Source organism: Cygnus olor, chromosome 4, assembly GCF_009769625.2.
Source record: "Cygnus olor isolate bCygOlo1 chromosome 4, bCygOlo1.pri.v2, whole genome shotgun sequence".
Lineage (NCBI taxonomy): Eukaryota > Metazoa > Chordata > Aves > Anseriformes > Anatidae > Cygnus > Cygnus olor.
The window spans coordinates 11,043,523-11,063,989 of NC_049172.1; the positions used below are offsets into that span (position 1 = coordinate 11,043,523).

General features: G+C 36.7%; 1 protein-coding gene across 4 annotated transcripts in view; it reads right to left on the bottom strand.

Annotated features, from left to right (window-relative positions):
- Positions 1 to 20,467, bottom strand: part of CCSER1 (coiled-coil serine rich protein 1) — a 672,229-nt gene that overhangs the window by 473,500 nt on the left and 178,262 nt on the right. The gene's annotated exons all lie outside the window — the stretch shown is intronic.

Genomic DNA, 20,467 nt, shown 5'->3' on the forward strand with positions numbered 1-20,467 from the left:
GACATTGGAATGGGTTTCCCAGGGAGGTTGGTGGAGTCCCTGTCCCTGAGGGTGTTTAAGGAAAGGGTAGATGTGGTGCTTAGGGGCATGGTTTAGTGGGTGACATTGGTGGTAGGGGGAATGGTTGGACCAGGTGATCTTGAAGGTCTTTCCCAACCTTAATGATTCTATGAAGATGACCTGTATTCGTTCAGCTTACCTCACTCCCCTGTAAGAAAATATACACCAGAATAAACAGAGCAGTACCAGAACAGAGAACAAGATGCTGCTCTAACAACATCAGTTCAGTTAAAAAGATTTGACTTTCTGAAACACACAACGCATTCAAAGGACAGGATGTCGACTGAGAAATTCTGGACTGATGCACAAGCATCATCATACTCTGCAGATACATACATCAGCTTCCTGAATGTGTAATCTGGGCATTTGTAACATACATATATGTAAATACCTGCTATACAATCTTAAATTTTAGTTATGTGTCATGGCCAAATTAGGAGGAGCTGAGAGGCAGGGCTGGAAGAGTGAAGCTGGACAAATGGGTATTTGTATCTTCAGTATCTGTACACTGGTTTCTAGCACACTTGGGATAAGAAGTCTGAAAACAGAAACCGGGGCCAGTGTCATCACAACAGGTTTCAAAAACTAGTCAATATGAAAACAAGCTAATTCTCATCTTCAATAGGGTTTTACTGTCTGGAGTAAAGATCAGATATGTACTTGCAGTAAGAAGACTGCTTGAAAACAGTCACATTAAAAGCAGCAGATACTGGGGACTCAGGATATATTTTATGACAAAGCTTGGGACCTTTCATTCACTTTTGCTTGCCCAAAGTAAAGACTATCAATTGGTCATGGCATTGTGCATATACTTTAATTTTCATTAAAGTAACATTAAGTTCCCTGGTAATACCATTTTTTTTTTTTTTCCATTTACTGAATTTTACAATACTGCAGAAATACCTTAATATATTATACCAATACCAATTTAAAAGCAGTGTTTCAGTAAGAAAATGAAGCTTCTTGCCCAATTACAGATTTGACAGTGAAAAAAGTAATGGTTTATTTATCTTGTCTGATGTTAATCTTTGTTGGTATTCCCTAAAGTCAAATATATCCATATGAGCTAGTGTTTTTATATGAAATTATGATTATTGCACAAGAGATGATGTTTTACATTACTTTCATGAAGGGGAAAAAAGAGGCCAATTTTTATCAGTCACTGAAATGAATCTTCAAAAGTTTCCACTGCACTGCATATATCTGAACAAAAGCAGAATTTATACTAAGAAGTTTTATCAGTGTAGGCATATGTATCCTTGGCATCTAAAAAGACAGAAACTTCTTCTTGTGATGTATCTTCTCATAATACACATAAAACTTCTATTTTAAAGATATAGAAATTTGGAAATATTAACTTTACATTAGATGTTAGTTACATAGAATCGTAGACTATCGTGAGTTGGAAGCAACCTTCAAGTATCATCAATTTCTAACTCCTGGCTCCACCCAGGGCCACCCAAAAGTCAACCTATGTGTCTGTGAGTGCCATCTAAATGCTTCTGGAACTCCGACCGGCTTGGTGCTGTGAACACTTTCTTGTCCCAGTGCCCGACCACCCTCACAGTGAAGAGCCTTTCCCTAACACCCAGCCTGACCAGCCTCTGTCCCAGCTCCATGCCATTCCCTCGGGTCCTGTCGCTGTCCCCAGAGAGCAGAGCTCAGCGCCTGCCCCTCCACTCCCTTCGTGAGGGAGCTGCAGGCTGCCATGAGGCCTCCCCTCAGTCTCCTCTAGGCTGAACACACCAAGGGACCTCAGCCACTCCTCATCTGTCTTCCCATCTAGAACTTTCACCATCTTACATCCTAAACAACAACAAAATACAGTTTTCCAGAGATACTGTCTATCTGCTTATATGGCTCAACATCTTTTTGGCTTTGAATGTCTTAAGTATATTTTGCCCTGCCTGGAAAAAAAATCCTGGAGAAAAGGACAAGATTTTTCTCTGGAGCAACATTAGATTATACAGCTGGTCATCTGAAATTCTACCATCAAAATTCTTCTGATGGACTCAGCAACCAGAAAACACATGCACAAGATCCTCATGAAAGCAGGAAAGCAAGCTAAAGACATTACATCATAACAACCAACTTTCATTGGCCGGACAGAGGGCACTAAACAGCATCTGAAAGCAGCTTTTTTTTTCCAGTATAACATTTTTGTCGGTGTTAAATACCACCTAAAAATCCTATGCAAAACTAATGAGGTTTTTATATTTTGCTGTGTTGGCAAATGACTTTTCTTCTCTTGAGATCTTGCACACCAGTGCGTACTAACAATACTAAAATCTTTTAAAAGGAACATTTTAACACAACTCTCTTCTTGCTTAGTAATATAATCCATGCAAGACTTTTTTTCTTTAATGTGTTTATAATAAAATGCTCACAACAGTGAGAAAATTGAGATGTAAAGCAATATTGTTGGGCTTCAAACAGCATGAGCTTACTGGAACACACTGAAAAAATATCTTAACACAAGCACATTGCTTCAGTTCCAACTTAAAAAAAAAAGATACTAGTTTCCAGAGTGCAAGTGACAGTAGGTTATAAAACCAAACCAAACAAAACAGAACAAAAAAAAGAGAGAAAGAAAAAAAAAAGAAAAACAAAACAAAACAAGAAGTACAGGTAAGTAAAGTATGACATTAAAACAACATTCTATACCATAAACAATCTGCAAAATCAATATTCTGGTATCTTTTCTTTTGCCCTCAAACCCATTTCAATACTATAAATGAAATTATACATTTGTATTTCCTTGTTGTAGAATCATTTTAGCAAATATTACTTGTGCAAAATTTCAAGCACATTGGACATCAACTGGAGCTTTGATTATGTTGTCAACACAGAACCTAGCCAGAACAAGAATTAGTAGAAGTGATAGGTCTACCTTTCACTAAACATGACAAAGGCAGTTTTATAGCTATAGCTCCTGTACCATCTGATTTTATAATTTAGAACTGAAATACAGACTAAAGTGAAATGTATTCCAGAGGAGGCTGAGAAAAAAAAAAAGCAGCCATATCCCACCCCTTCAAAAATCCCCAAACTTACAGTGATTTCTCCAGTTACTTGAGTAAATTAAACACGGTATAGAGTTCAGCAAATTAAATGATAGCCTAACAACTAAAGGCAGTTCTCTGGCCTAATAACAAACCATCTCTACTGGGACTGCATTTGGTTTTGTCTGTATATTGTACATTGTTAAACATACTGCACACAAATGTAGAATAGGAAGCTTCCAACCGCAGAATGTGGCTTTTTAGCAACTCTTAAAAAAACACCACCAACAACAACAATTTAATACTGCTTAAATACCTTTCACTGATAAAAACTTCAGTCTTTTATTATCTGACTGATAGGATATTATCGAAGTTTCCTTAGAGGAAACCTGGAAGAATTACCCACAACATTAAGGGTGCAGATTAATTTCCATATTCTTTGAGCTCAGCATGAATAAATACTCCTCATGTTATTTTCTTGGGATATGCAGATTACAGATTATGAGACTTCAAAATCAAAGCTGGTGTTTATTCTGAAAAAAAAATTCTTCCTTGAACTGACTGAAAAAAAATGCATTATTTAGGTTAAAAGTATCATTACTTTTAAGGAAAAGAAAAAGATGACAACACATTCCCTGTCAATAGAAAAGCAGTGTATATGTGCTTGTATAAGCCATATATGCAATCAGCGAGTTTCAAAGAACATCTTGTCCACAAACTAAAATAGATATTAAAAAAAGATACTAAGCTTTTAAAACCTTAGGAACATCTAGTAGAGTTTTAAATGCTTATCTCAAAATGAGCTAATACAAAAGCATTCTGTCTTTGACTGATGCCTTTTTATCCAGAGCCATTCTTTTCCACGATATTGTTTTATTAATTTTTGAAATTCATTGGTACAAGAATCTACAATGCATCATTAATTAAAGCCATCCATATAATTTATTTCCAGTGTAAATGAAGCTCTAGCATTATGCATCTAACAATGCCTCTGGCTCCTTAGATCCCCCAAAGAACGGTTATTCTGCTGCTTAACTAGGTTTCTCATTCCTACATTGTACTAAATAAAGATTAGATCTGCTTTGCACTAAGACCACTACATTTAATTAAGCATAAATGGTTCTTGCTTTGCCCACAGTTATGCATGGGTAATTCTCATTCAGCTGAGCCACTGATTTCATCTCCCATTGACCGATTTCCTTTTTTTAATCTAAAGAGCAGAACAATAGCCAACAGTTCCAAGTCCATATGAGGTGAAGGTAAACTTAATGTGCAATGATTCTGAACATTATATTTCAGACAAGATTTTGATCTAGAGAATCTAAAAGACACTTGGGAATTTTGATGTAATAATATTTAAAGTGAAGAATTTGATTTCATAAAAGCTTTACTTGAAGGTACCCCTAAATTATCAGTTCACTTTCAAGGCTAATCATTGTAAAAAAGCAAATAATTTATTAGTATCTTTTTTGAAAAAAAAAAAAAGTGAAGGCTTCATCTATAATAGCAAATACACGTGCAGCTTCTAAGCTTCTACATTATGGAATTACATCTACACAGTAAGATTTTGGCCTGACTTGACTCAACACTTGTGTGGTTCTCTTCCAGACAGTGGCACAAAATACCAGCTATGGGAACGGTGTGTTAGGATGGCTCTTATCAGCTCATATAAAACCAACAAATACATTCAAACTAGAATTCAGCTGGTAGATTAGGAAATAAGTGCAAATAAGACTCAGCAGCTACGTGAGGAGTCTGCTTTCACTGATTTTTCTTTTTAAATGTCCTCACCTGTCTGTTTTCAGCCTGTATATTGGAATTCCTAGTGAGTTGAGACTTGTTTTAATGACTTTTCCTAAGGAATTGAGATTTGTTTTAATAATTGTCACAGAAGGATGAGTTTTACTTAGGAAATATAATGAAAAGATGTGAAGAGCAGTGAAATCTGTTGGTCATTCTGTTTTGTTTTTCAACAGTTCCAACTCTGACAGGGACAGCTTCTTACAAACTCCCACTTCTTACTAGCATCTACTGCAGCATGCTGTATTTTCTACATCATTTCTGTGCACCTCAAAAATGCTCTGGTAAACTTCAAGGCTACAGCTGAAACCTCCCTCTCTGCTGGAAGGTTTCTGTGCAATGCTAGAGCACAATGATTAAGGTTTGCAACCTGCAGAAGGTGACAATAGCCTGGCAAAGCTTCTATGCAAGGTGTAAAGCAATGATTTGATTCAACTAGAATGCCAGGAGTAATTTATTTGCTTTTTCAAAAGGTGGTTTGGGATCATTATCTATCACAAATGGTTAGGATCCAGATGAAGCATTCCATTTGGAATAAGTCAGATCTTAAGTATCTAATAACTAATACTTTGTTAGAACCCCATTACCATGAAAGATTTCAGCCTTACCTACTGAAATCACTATGGATAGCAAATGTATTTATAAGTATCATTAATATCTAAAGTGCATTTTAAATGTACACGTAATGAAGGACAGAAAAGGTAAGAGATCACCAAGTTTCTTTTTAATGGCTGAAACTGTGCAAGAGTTTCTATTCTACAATCTTTGCCTCAAAAGAAAGAAACAACTTAAATTATTCAAAATAAAAATTAAGTCCCTTCTTTGTAAGGGCACAACTTTCACCTCTGAATTGCAGCTGTGTTCACTGTCTCCTCCCATTGAAGAGCTGAAAAAATCTGACTAGTTTTGATGGAAATAAGAATTCTTTTATCTTTAATGTCTGGTTTTTGTTGTTGTTTTTTTTTTTTCCAGTTTACAGTACTTATGTTCCTAAAGTTCTTTAAATATTGCTGTGAGAAAATATTTACATTTCACAGAACTATATAATCTCAGTTTGTTTTACTGAATGAACACTGGATAAAACAGCATAAGCTTGCCACAAAGACTATACAGAGGCTTAAATTTCAATGGACAAGTCATTTGCTTAAATTTGAATAAGTATGAAGATCTTAATAGCACTGTAGCTGGATTTTAAAAATATATTAACTTGATTACAGCACCTGCAGACTTCAGATAAAAGTTCATTTATGTTGTCACATTTTCTGCTACACTCGAACACCAGAATTTGTGTTTCAAAAACGGAAAGAATAAAGAAAAGGCCACAATTTTACAATCTCACATACGTATAAGGACAGACATCCTCTACTAGTAGAGAAGGTAGTCAGAGCAGCAGACTTGGGCAGTACAAATTACTGGATAAAAGCACTTGGCATAATACAAGACACAGCATTTTATCATTTATCATTTTTAATGACAGGAAATTAAAGTCCACAAAGCAAATCTCAACTGTTAAACTGCTTTACCTAACTACACTGTATTGACATTAACATAAGAAATGGGAAGGGAGACTGTGATTAGTCTTTTGAAGACAATGTTACAGCTGCTGCAGTTTATACTTATTGATCTATATAACTAATGATTACAAATTGCTTTTACCTACCTTAGTCTATCACTACCTAGAGGAATTAGCAACCTTAGGATAGGTATCATCTACAGTCAAAGTTTCCCTAAAAATCTAGGCTGACCCAAGGTTTTCTAGTATTTTAGTTTTGGCAGATTAATAAAGCCATTGTGAACTAAATTTAAAAAAAATAGTCTTTGACCAACATGTGATGTGCTCCCATAGCCAACAGTCTGCATCCAAGGTGACAGCTATTTAGAATACAAGAATTTTTTATAGGTGTGCTTGAATGAACAAGTTTATCCCTGTATCATCAATATACAATAGGATTCATAACCCCAAGAAACCTGAGTAGACGACACCAAGATAGCAATGCTATCTGCTCATCAGCATTCACAGAATAAACCGGGTTGGAGTGCATGTTTTCATTTTCAACAGCAGTTCCGATCGTAAAGTACATGAGCCCATTAGAAAAGACTGTCCTAATGTAAGCAAGTTCAAATTCAAGATTAGGCAGCTCACAAAATGTAGTAGCTGTATTGAAATGGACTGCAGCTAACCCCTCCTGTAACAAAAACATGATTGAACAGAGACAAGCATGTGTTCTTACATTCACTGTCAACAATGAAGAACATTCTGAGAGATATAAAACACCCAGCTTCATCCCTCTGATGTCGATAAAAAAAAAAAACTATAGAAAGTGGGCTACAATGTCAAAGAGAAAATGCAGATGGTACTCGAAAAAAACATCCAGAAAATACTGAACTATATCAACTAAAAAAAAAAAAGATAAAAATAATTAATCTGCCATCATTCCCGATAACTAGTTGACAGTAAGTAACTATTTACTCATGCCAATAGTGCTATGCAAACACACTTCCATCACGTCAGGCAGTATTCCATTCAAGCTAAAATACTGTTTTTCAGTAAAACTAATGAGAGAAAATGAAAATACTAACTTTGTTGTTTTTAGGGTTTAATGAAGGCTGATCAGCAGCTATTTTAGGTTTCTTGTCACGGCACTGTATTGAACCACTGACACCTACATGCATAGCTGCAACTATTAATTCTTCGAGAAATATCTCTGTAGCTTCACTGTTATGAGCCATGACATCAAGCCATGGAACTGCCTTGATCAACCTGATTTATTTGCAAGGTACGTAGGAATCCAGTGCAGATGGCACAGGCATCCCATTTCATGTGACATCTCTCTCCCCATTACAGGAATGAAAACGAAGCAAAAGAGTAGATGAGTAGTATTTCCGCATTATCAGGAGCTCTCTGAGCCTGTGTCATTATTTTATTTTTATTCTGGTATAAGAAAAACATAGGAAACATGACTGACCCTTATGAACCTCACCTAGGGTTGATTAAATCGCCCCAAAGATCCATTGTCTATATGTATTTTCTAATACATTTGAAATCTTGCCTGCCTCCAGTAGCTAATATTTTGGAGAAGAGGTAATAGACTTCCACTGGTTTGCAGATGATCAAAGGAAAGTTTGAAGTATTGTAAATATACTAACTTAAAATCTCTGCTGATAGTTTTGTTTATTCACTAATGACTACATTATTCTAAATAATATGGAGGATGCGTTTGGAAAATATTTTTAGAAAGGTTCAATGTCAGAGCAAAGTTAGTTCAGGCTACATGCTTAGCTAGTGCTAGCAAAAATGGTGCATAAATATAAACCTTCTGAAAGTCTGTGTTGCCCTGTACTTACTTTGCAAAGGTCACTTAGGAAAACAGGTGAAGATGGCAAATCAGGCCAATGCCATACCAATACTAATGGATGCAAGGCTGCTTTTATTTCATCGAAATGAAACTAATCATTCTATGATACATTGACTGCCTAAATCACTGGAGTACCTGTAACCCCATCCTTCATGATGGCTAAGCTCAAGTTACTTGCTCCAATTCAAGTGAGAAAAACAAGCTATAAAAACATACACATATGTTTTTGTCAAAAGCCAGACCTCTTGACTTTTATTATTTTTTCGACATGTTCGAAGAGGTCATCTTTGAAGCAGCTGTCAACAAGTGAAATAATTAAAAAGGAAAAAAAAAAAAGCTTGATTTCTGTCAATGCTACAAAAGGTATTCTCCTACCAGAAGACATACACCAGGAAAAGCTGCCCGTTCCTCCCAGATCCGTACAAACTCTAGCACAAACAGGCTGAGCAGTGCATGTACTTGCTTTGCTTTCTGGCTACCAGTGACACTACCAGCCTACATGATGTGAAACAGGGCTCAAGCAAGGAAGTATTTCAAACAGGTAATGCTAAGCCCTAAACTTATTTTAGTTCTGTTAGCAATTTGTCTCCAGGGAGCACAACAGATTTGTTTCAATTCCTATTAAAGGCAATTTCATGAGCTTTTTAGTACTGCTTCAAACAGGCTCAGGATGGTAAGTAAGGAGGCAGCACATAATTGTCATGGCAGCTATACGTTTGGAGCGAAGTGGTGCTTGGTGAGAATTTGAGAAAGATTCATAAAGGGCTACTAGTGGTGATCAGGACAAAACTATCTATAACAGAACTTGCTACCTTCACAAATCTTCTTTATGGAGAAGGATATCAAGGTCAGGGGGTATTTGGAAAGCTGAGAACAGGCCACTGAGCTCATTCATACACTTCTTCCTAGCAGTTTTCTATTCATTCACTCCCGATAGCACTTTGACATTAGGTTGAGAAATTTAAGGTTATTAAATGATCTAAGCAAACAAAAGCGTGTGAAAGTGAAAAGCAATTGTAATGAGAAGTGTTTTCTTTGCCCAAAATGCAGAATCCAGAACACTTTGGTTAATGACAATGTCGCTGGAAGACACAAAATACCTCCTCACTTTTTAAAGGTGATGTAAAAAAACAAACTACAACACACAGGTACAGTAAAGATCCTAAGCAATCAGAAATGAGTCTAAAACTCAAGACTTTTCTTTCAATCATGATTAAACACATATACAGGGAGAGTCAGGCCTAATTGACATAACGATGCAGAAACACTTTCCACAACAACACAGAATCCTTCTTTTCTCTCATATACAACTGTAACAAAATGCTTATGTCAATATCATAAGAAATATTACATACAATACAAAAGAGTTAAGACTTTTAAATATATCTTTAATGACACTGAGTATGTATTTCTCAACTTATTGTACTCTTACTTCAGTAAGGAAAACAAACATTCTATACGGTACTTCACACTGAAAGGTGACCATTTTCAACCCACAAGCAAGTACATTAGATGACATTTAGAACAGTTAATGTAACTGCTGGCTTGTAGTTCAATGTCAACACATTCCAATATCTACACTTTGAAAGATAAATGCAAAAACAACACATTATTGTTTAGCACATATTTAAATAATGGTTGATAATACGTCTTCTGGGCATTTTCTTTTAAAAGACATCAAAGAACCTTCTCCTTTTAAAATTCAACGCTGTATCATGAAAGTAAGTGTGCTAATTGGCTTCACCTAGTTTCTCACTCTTAGGGACCAAATTTCAGATGTTTTCAGCTCTTGCAGACTGTACTAGTTTCAGTACAGATCTCAACATTACTGATGATCAAATTTTTCAAGCAAATCTTTCCCCATAGAACACACACAATCTTTAGATCAACTATAAAAGACACTTTAAATACTTTGATTTAATATTTTCTCTACTGCAAACTTGATGCTATAAGTACCCTCCCTTTTTTTAATACCAAAATTAATGTACAGATGATAATGTGAAGAACCAAAAAGATAATAGAAATAATAGAAAAAAAAATAATAATAAATAATAGGCTAACACTAACACCTAGTTTAGCAATATTATTAAGCCACATAATGTGGCTATGCAATCTATGTTGAAAAAACTTGAGCTTCAGTGAAATGCAAAACTGATGATTTTTCCCTTTTTCTTCCTCCTCCAAATAATACATTATTCCCAAGTTAAGTGAATAAAGTCAAAAGGATGCCAAAGAAAATATGAAACTATGGTACAGATGCCTTAAACTAGGCTACATTTATGAGATAGGATTAGATCTTTTTAAATGGACAATAGCTTCAGAAATAAAATAACATAACCCCGTTCCTTTCTCATTCACTAATCCTTCGCAAAGTGCTTTTTGCTGCACAACTCAAAATCTCTAACTCCAACAACCAGTGGCAAAAGAACGGGGGGAAGCGGGAAGATGGAACAAAAAACACTGCCATATTGTAGCTAGATATTTGAAAGGTTTTGGTTCAAACATTTCATATTATTTAATCTTTTCCTTGGAAACCTTTCATAGCTCGTTTGACTAAGAACATAATTTCTCTTGTATACACACAGTGGTTTGCAATGCTGAAAAACCTTTAACTGTTCCTATAGTAACCAAAACCATTCTATTGTATGTATTTAATTGTTGCTTTTTCAAGTATAATCTATTATACTAGCTGGAGTCAGTGTGTTCTGTTGACATCTAAATTATGGATTCCCTGAAGTTTATCAGCCATTCATTACAAATGTAAGTTTGTTTTCAATAATTTGGAATTTAAAGTATTTAGTATATTTTGTTATGTACTATCAGGTTCAAAAATAAGCCATCAAAAAGTATACAGAGTACAAAGTTAGAAGCATTAAATATCGCTTTGAACAGGTGAATTTTAGTGTGTTTTTTTTATTAAAAAAAAGAATAAACAATCATCAGTAGAGCCAATATCAAAAGTCCCTATGTGAAAGGGCATATGACTCTTTTCTGAGACTTTTCTGAACTATGGCTAAGCTTTGTAATTCATTCTTGCAATGGACTTGTACTGAATTCCAAGTTCTCTAAATGTATTTCTGTTTTAAGGTGATAAAGAAAAAATGAAATCTTTAAAAAAATACAAAATCTCTGTGAGGATAAGTTAAGAATGATGATTTGCCTTCTTAATCTTTCTTAAAATAATCTGCTGCATTTCCGCACAGTATTTACTCTCTGGATTTTAGTGGTGGTATACAATTTTAAGATGCAACAGAGTTAAAGGACAGGGAACTTGAAAACCATTACAAATAGTATTTGTTACTACACATCATAGTTTCATCACTCCATTTCAATTCCATCTGATATTAAAATAAAATATATTAAACATATTATTTTTATGTATATTTTCTCCTATAATGCCAACACAGAATTTAAAAAGAAAACTGGTAATCTGCTTCTGAACAGTTGTGCTTTCTCCCTGATCCATAAATGATGTTTTCAATCTTCTCCATTAGTTATCCCTAACAGACTGTACTGTTCCTTGAACAAGAAACAGAGGTGGCTTTTATTTAGCTATGGAGAATATAGCTCATTTTAGAGTTCTGTAATATATTTTTCTCTATTGATAATTAATTATCAACTCTGACAATGTTTATCTCGGCCTTACCTCTGAAAATGTTTAGGTAGACTATTTATTTTTTCCAGTCAAAAATATGAATCTCTCTTTTATATTGAGATCCAGGTAAGGATTAGAAAAATAAAATTATAAAATTAGATTAAAATAAGATTGCAAAATTAAGGCTCAAAGTACAGCCTCATTAATAGCATCACCTAAGAAACCCAACTGCAGAACAAAATAACTTGGCATTACTGTTTTACTTTTTCTTCTGGCAAAAAGGGCAGGTTTCTCCTGTTTTGGCTTTATACTGTGAACACAACACTTTTAGATTGATGAAATCAGAATTACATGACATATTACTGAAAATACAGGAATGTCTTTTGTTCTTGGTTCTCACATTCTTCATTCCTGGTGGTTTTGTAGCTCTGAGTTGAGGTCTCTGCCCCTAGTACTGCCAGGAGAAATGACTCCTTTTCAATTCAGTAGTAAGCTTGACACATACTAAAACTGTACACAAAGATGCATATTATATAAAAGGACACAATAAAAAACTGGAGGAGCAGGTCACTACAACAGAGTTAAATGAACATTAAAATATTTTCAGGTAAACACCCTATAATCTATTTGTTTATACAGGAAGCTAAGTAGTTTTACCAACACTGCAGGTAATAAGCATGAATGATTAACACATGGGAAAGTTCACCTGAAAACTACCTCTCTTCTTTTTCCCCTGCCTGTTCTTCCCTTGATTTTTCCCTCAATAGCTCACTGCCTGTAATCTCTTTTATCTGTGTTTCTTTCATCCTCCTCGTCTTGCTCATCCCAGGAATCCTCCTGAGATCTGGGGGATTTGCTGAACATATGAAACAGCCAATCTTGGAGTTAAAAAATGGAGAGAACCACAGGTTAACTTGCAACCTATGTCATACTTTGATGAATGTGTTTCCAAAAACCCCACCTCTTCTGTCTAACCTATTTATGCTTCTTTTTAGTCAGCTGTCTTAATTTGTACAGGTCAAAACATGGAGCTCTGTGAGACCTACAAAGGTCTATAAATCATTTAACCCCACTGCATTAATGCAATACCTGACATGACAGCTAGAACAAGTGCAAATAAATATTTACATCTTGCTAATACTTGTAAATATAATTAACTAAGCAGTTCAACACAGAACGAAGTAGTTCTGGCATAAGTACTGGCCTCTTTTTCTTTCCCTGCCTCTCTCTCTTTTTGAGACATTTATCAAAGTTGTGCACAAACAGATGATGTGGGCTGCTGTGATGGAATCTCTAAATCTGGATTATTAATACGTAGATATATTTCCAATACATGCTGTTATATATTTAATCAATGTTGTAGCAGCAGCAAATAGTTTTGATTTGTAACAAAAACTATATACTACTCCATTGTGTAGCAATAAAGAGAAGATTAAAATACCAAAAGCAAAGCAAGTTGCAGTCGTCCTTTGAGTAAAATCCTACAATATCCACAAAGAACTCGTAAATGGACCAGGTGCAGGAAACACATGAAATACTTACAGGTGTGATATGGGAAAAGAAAAGAGAAAAACTTTCCCTCACAAACTTCAGTGAGGTGTTCCACAGTGGCTACTGCAGCTACTGCTGATGAAAAGAAGCCTGGGCAAGTAACCTCCTCATATAACCCACCTGAATCCTGGTCCCAGAGCACACAAGGAAGAACTGATATTTGTACTCAATTCATATCTGTATGGGTAACTTTCGCAGCATTCAACTAACATAAATTAACTGTTGCTTGCTACAATATTTTGTTTTTACAACTTTATTTCAATATAGCTTCAAATTTCTGTCTCAAAGAATCCAAGTACACTAACACTGCTTGTGTTCTAATATGTTAAAGCAGTAGCCTTTCACTTTTATCTCCTCTGCTTCCTTCATCCTCATTTCCCAGCCATCCATCTCTGCTATTAGTAAATCCATAGAGGTAAATCACAATGTACTCAATTCTCAATGTAAAATAGAGGTTTACATAAAACAGGGTCACTAAAATCCCTACTCCCAGAGATATTCTTAAGTACACTGAAAATGTAAATACAGGAATAAGAGGGATATTGTCTCCATATCTTCCTTACCTCCAGGAAAAATAAATAAGAACAAAAGAAACACGCAAACCGAGGAGCTGGAGTTAAAGGTAAGGAGATTCTTAAAATTATTTCCACGCTTTCTCTAGTAACTCTTTTTATTCTGCAAAACGGAACAAATCTTGCTCTTTAGAAATACTAGTATTGAGATTATGCACACTTCTGTAGCACTTCTTCCCACTTAGTTTTGTGAAATAAAAAGTGAAATCCCATTGATGGTATGCTAAATGTACTATGCGGGTATGCACACTTCTCATGTAATTTTTGTATAATTCATTCCCTGTACAGCATTTCTATATTTTCAAGCAGTATGCTCATTGAACTGAGTTTACTCCAGCAGTATTCCTATTTAAGTCATGACAAGATGACTCTCATTAGGAAAATATGTGCTAACAAAGATGACTGCCACTGTAAGGATGATGCTTTTAGGAATGCTCTACAAAATACGTGGTTTAGAAAACCTCTCAATAAAACCAGTAACATCACCATCACAAGGCTATTGTTTTTCATTGATCACATTGAAAAGAACGCCTGATAATATTTTCAATGGAAGTATACAATGAGCTATAAAACTAAAAGCATAGTCCAATAGCTATACCATACAATCAGAACTGTAGATCTACCTAGTTTTTCCCTAACATTTATCCTCTTTTCCCAATGTCTTCCAGTAAGAATAAGCAGTCACCAAAATATGCTGTTCTTTGTTATGCTTCAGAGATATTATTAAATTACTGTGAAAGTGAAACAAATACATCTCTGACATACAATCTGTTTTTTTTTCCTAGTTTTAATCTACAATGCATGTGTCTAACCAAATTAAGTACTTCGCAGTCTTAGCATTACATGTGCAAACATATTTCCTTCATATTTGTTTTCCATTTTATGATACTTTAATTGTTCACAAGTAATAACATAGTTGATTAATTTTTACATTTGAGCTGCAATTATGCTTTGAAATCTAATTTGTAAGAACTGGGGTTGTACTTTAATACAAGCAGCACAGGCTTCTAAATTACAAAACAAATTATCCTCTTGGTACCTTCTCCCCTGCTATCACCCACCACCACCACCACCTCACACTCTTCAGCATTTACAGAACATTACCTAAAAGTGATGTTTCTGCTGCACAGAACTATGGGCCCAAAACTGCCTTAGCTTTCTAGCAAGATTATAAAGCTCACACAATCACCAGCTGTGGCTCAAAAATGACTTACTTTAATTACAGCTTTGCAACAGCAGATGCTTTTACACACCAGAAAGTACAATTCTGTTTCTGGAGTGCTTCTCTAATACTATGTACTTCTAGTTAATTTTGTGCAAACTTGAGTCAAAGAAGTCAAGTTCAACAAACATTTTTGCCCAAATTTTAAAGCAATATAACTTCTGTAGAATCTTGCATATATTACAGACATACTAGCGTATAAGAAAAGGGAAAGTATGGGCACAGCTGGCACAACTTGAGACCATTCCCTCTGGTCCTATCACTAGTCATCTAGAAGAGGCCGATCCCCAGCTCCTCACAACTTCCTTTCAGGTAGCTGTAGAGAGCAATAAGGTGTCCCCTGAGCCTCCTCTTCTCCAGACTAAACAACCCCAGTTCCCTCAGCTACTCCTCACAGGACTTAGGCTCCAGGCTCTTCACCAGCTTCATAGTCCTTCTCTGGACACGCTCCAGAGCCTCGACATCCTTCTTGTAGTGAGGGGCCCAAAGCTGAACAACAGGGCTCGAGGTGCGGCCTCACCAGAGCAGAGTACAGGGGGACGATCACCTTCCTGCTCCTGCTGGCTGTACTATTTGTGATACACGCCAAGATGCTGTTGGCTTTGGCCACCTGGGCACACTGCTGGCTCATATTCAGGTGAGCATCATTCAGCACCCCCAGATCCTTTTCCTCGGCACAGCTTTTGTTGTAACTAAAGTGCAGGCCCTGGCACTTAGCCATGGTGAACCTCATCCCATTGGCCTCTGCCCATCGACCCAACCTGTCCAGGTCCCTCTGCAGGGCCTTCCTACCCTCCAGCGGATCAACGCTTCCCCTCAGCTTGCTGTCTTCTGCAAACTTACTGAGGTGTACTCAATTCCCTCATCCAAATGGTCAGAAGATATCACCAACACTCTCTGGACCCAGCCATCCAGCCAGTTTTTAACCAAGCAAAGAGCGTACCTGTTGTAGCCATGAGCTCCAAGCAAAGAGCGTACCTGTCGTAGCCATGAGCTGCCAGCTTCTCCAGGAGAACACTGTGGGAGACCATATCAAAGACGTTGCTGAAGTCTAGGCAGACTACATCAACAGCCTTTCCCTCATCCACCAGGCTGGTCATCCAGTCTTAGAAGGAGATGAGGTTGGTCAGGCAGGACTTGCCTTTCATGAGCCCATGGTGACTGGGCCTGATCACCAGGTTGGCCCGCACATGCTGTGTGGCTGTATTCAAGACAACCTGTTCCATCACCTTTCCTGGCACCAAGGTCAGACTGAGAGGCCTTTAGTTCCCTGGGTCCTCCTTAGGACCATTCTTGCAGATGAGCGTCCCATTAGCAAATCTCCAGTCATCTGGGACCTCTCCAGCTGACCATGACCACTGATAGATGATAGAAAGTGGCTCGGCAATCACATCCACCAGCTCCCTCAGCACACTCAGGTGGATCCCATCTGGCCCCATGGACTTGTGACAGTCCAGGTGAAGCAGCAGGTCTCTAACCGTTTCCACCTGAACTGTGTGTGTGTGTGGGGGGGGGTTCTTCTGCTCCCTGTCCCAGACTTCCAGGTCAGGAGGCTGAGTACCCTGAGGATAAATGGTCTGGCTAGTAAAGACAAATGTAAAGAAGGCATTAAGAACCTCAGCCTCATGTCAGTAATACTTTAAAGTATACACTTTAAATACTCTCTAAGCACAGACACAGGTTGCTCAGAGACGTTGATCTCCTTGGAGATCTTTAAAAGCCATTTGAACATGGTCCTGGGCCACCTTTTCTAGGCAGCCCTGCTTGAGCAGGGGGTTGGATCAGATGACCTCCAGAGGTAAATACTTATCTGAATTGATTTTCACAGTTGATCTTTTCTATGAGTAGTTGGTTGCTATGACTGAGAAGGAATATGAAAACTACTGATGTACCCACTCTATAACCAGATACAAAGTTTCTGCTATATTTGCTTTGCAGTACAATTTTATTTCATTTGCACAACCATTAGTTATTTTGTAATTGTACAAAATCCTTCTCATTTTGGCAGTGGCAGGACACATAGAAAACAGTAGACGCTTCAGAATTTGATACGTTATCATTTTTTTATTTGAAGAAAGCAAAAAGAGGTTACCTATCTGAGCAGCCTAGTGAAAACAAAATGTCATGTAGGAGTTTTAGCTAGCTGGGGTTATGGAATAGCAGACAACAGAAGAAATGTAAATATTGTTTTGTTTTTTTTCTATTTTCTGAAATGTTTCCCATTTCAGAAATGAGTTATTTTGCTCTACTCATTTACTCATTTTCCCATAATGTGGAAAAAGCAATAGAAGATATACAGTGAGTCCGCAGAACTGTTGTGGCCATGGGTTATGGTTTGTTTTCCCTCTGTTTTATTGCAGAGGGATAGAGAATCAGAATAATTAAAAATGAGCTTTTAATCAAACATAACAGTTTAAAAGTGCCTTTTAAACAAAGAGTTAGTTTGTTGTTTTTTACCCTGATTATGTTTTTATTATTTATTAATCCCTTCCGTAGTGAATATAGCCAGTTATATATTTTTAGTATGCTTTTCTCACCAGTATAAAAATTGAAGATTCAAAGATCTAGCAGAAAATATTTTCCAAGAAATATTTGCTTTTTCAAAAAAAAAAAATTATTTCACTAAGCGTAACTTTATCAAAGGAAACCAATACACATTACTATGAAAAATGCAGTTCATGCCCTATTTCTTAACTACGATATATAAAAATCTTCTGAAGAATATCTAACATTCAAAACCCATGTGTTCACTAGGGTCTTAGAGTAAATCAAAGATTCTACCTTACTTCAGCTGTTACCTTCCTAGACACTCTTTGCAGGTGGGCTGTCATACAATTGAGAGACAGGCAGCACTTGTGACTATTTTCCACAGATTTAAGAAGGAAACGGCACTGAAATTTCCCGTCTTGTGAGACGTTAATGTATTTGAGCCATCCTTACATCTATAAGAAGAACTGCACACCCATCAGCAAAGAACTGTAAACCAGGTGGGATGCGCAGTCCTGTGAGGAGCACATGTGGCAGGGAGGAGGAGTGATGGCTGAGCTCCTCAGGAGTGCTGGGAGTAGATGCAGTGTGAAAAAGCAGAGGAAGCAGCCCATGCAGGAGATGCGTAGGAGCTGGAAACATGAGGAGATCCTCATGCGCGCACTCCTCACCCCTGAGGAGACATGTTCTGGCCTTAGACCTTTGGACACAGGCCTTGCTGGTTCCCCAGGAAGGACCTCCTTCCACCTCATGTGTGTGAATCAGTTCTGGGAATGTATTTGGCCCTTGCAGAAATATCAGCAATTCCTACCAATTCAGGAAGTAATTTTGATGATGCATTTGACTATTGATGGCACATGCATATTGTACTACAAACTCTTTCCACAATTTTGAAGTACTTGTTCTGAAGAAATTGATATGAATCCAACCTTCCCTACCTCTTACGTATCACTAAAATGCTACGCTGGGTAGTATACGCTAGTTCAGATGATGTGTCTTTTGCTGCTTTTCAACTGAGTTGGAACCACAGCTTGAAAACCAATATATTTCCAGAGCAACAAGAGTTGTCCATATACTATTAGTATTATGCAAGGAATGATGCTTGCTTTCAGAGTGCATCATCACAATTATCCAGGGAACTGAAATAGTTTGATCATCTTTTATCTGTTTGTCCAAATGAGTCTGAAAAGCATTCATTTTTCACATTATCAAAACATGCCTTCTTGAAGGGAGTGTCACACCAGATACAAATCTTGCAGTGGGGTATCACAGCCTGACAGCAGAAGACCGCTTTTCATGTCACCACGTAGGACCAGGGGAAAGCACAGAGGTAAAACAACACTGACACTTTGAGGGGAAAAAAATTCTTCACACGGACTTGTCTAAATTTAAAAAAAAAAAAAAAAAGAAAGAAAGAAAGAAAACTTGCAAGTGAAAGAAGTGAACAGTAGAATAGAAACAGTTTCTTTCCAACTCTTTTTGAAAGGAATTAGGCAAGGCTACAAGAGTCAGAAAGGATCACCAGCATCTTTAAAAGAAACAATGACATTTTTGCAACTTGAAGATTGTAGAGAGGAATAAAAAAAACAACTCCTAAATTTAGTAAGCAAATACAGGATAGACATGGACTAAAACCTTCTGAGACGCCAAACTAAATATCTATACTAAACAGTGCAGTACGATACAGCACTAAAGCTACAGTCCTCTACCTTACATATCAGTAAGCACCCAACTAGGCGCTGTGACTACCAGGAGCCTACTCCTGGGATTTGAAATTGAACTCATACATAAGAATCTTGCTCAGGTAAGCAAAGTTGCAAGGTACAAATTAAACAGCTTTGGAACAGGTGATGTTAGAAAGCCTGACTACATAGGCCCATTCATGTATTTATCAGAAGAAAAATTTGACTTGATTATTAAGAGTTTAAAAAACTGCCAAAGGAGCTGTAGTATTTACCAGGCATCTACAGCCTAAGGTAATCTCCCCTAAAGTTCTGGAATTATTTCTGATATGGCAAACAGTTGGCACGTTACTATGGCTGCTTCATAACAACGGGGTCTGTAGCTCTAAAAACAATTTAACAGAAATAATATCTTCAAAGAAAAATCAAAATCAGAAATGTGACAACAGATGAAGTAGAAATGCACTTTATGCAGCTTTAAATTATCCAGCTCTGATGGTCACATGTTGTCATTGCTATTCTGGACTCCACTGCCGTCATATCCAAAATATCAACTTTAAAAGCACATTAAATAAAGTACATAATCACCCACTTAACAAAAATGAAAAATTAAGCACCTGAAATTTCACTGTACTTTTTTCAAGCGCTAGTAACACATGAATGGTTTTCTCAGCATTTAGATATAAACAGCCTGCAGCCAAACATTGTCTGCTCAGAGACACATATGTCTAAGCAACTTCTTTTTTCCACACTGTCCCTTGTAGTGTGAACTTTCAGTTGATAATTTGATCACAGAAGTTGAAGCTTAAGTGGTTTTAAAAGCATAACTTTCAGTTCCCTAGCCTTGCTTTCTTTCCCATGCTTGTAAGAACTTGAAATGGAAGAGATAATTCTTTTTGTCATTGTTCTGCCTCAGCAGTTGATTCATTTATATTTGAATTCAGATAGGAAGGACTAAAATTAAGACTATATAAACAGAATGAACTGTTCAAATTGTTTCTAGCATCTGCGCACCTTCAAGAGCAACTGACTGATTTGCCACAAAAGCAACATCAAGAGGCCTTGATAACTAGAACTGTTAACAGCACAGGTTTTCTAAGTCTTGTATTTCTAAAAAACACAATAAAATTAATGTAATAT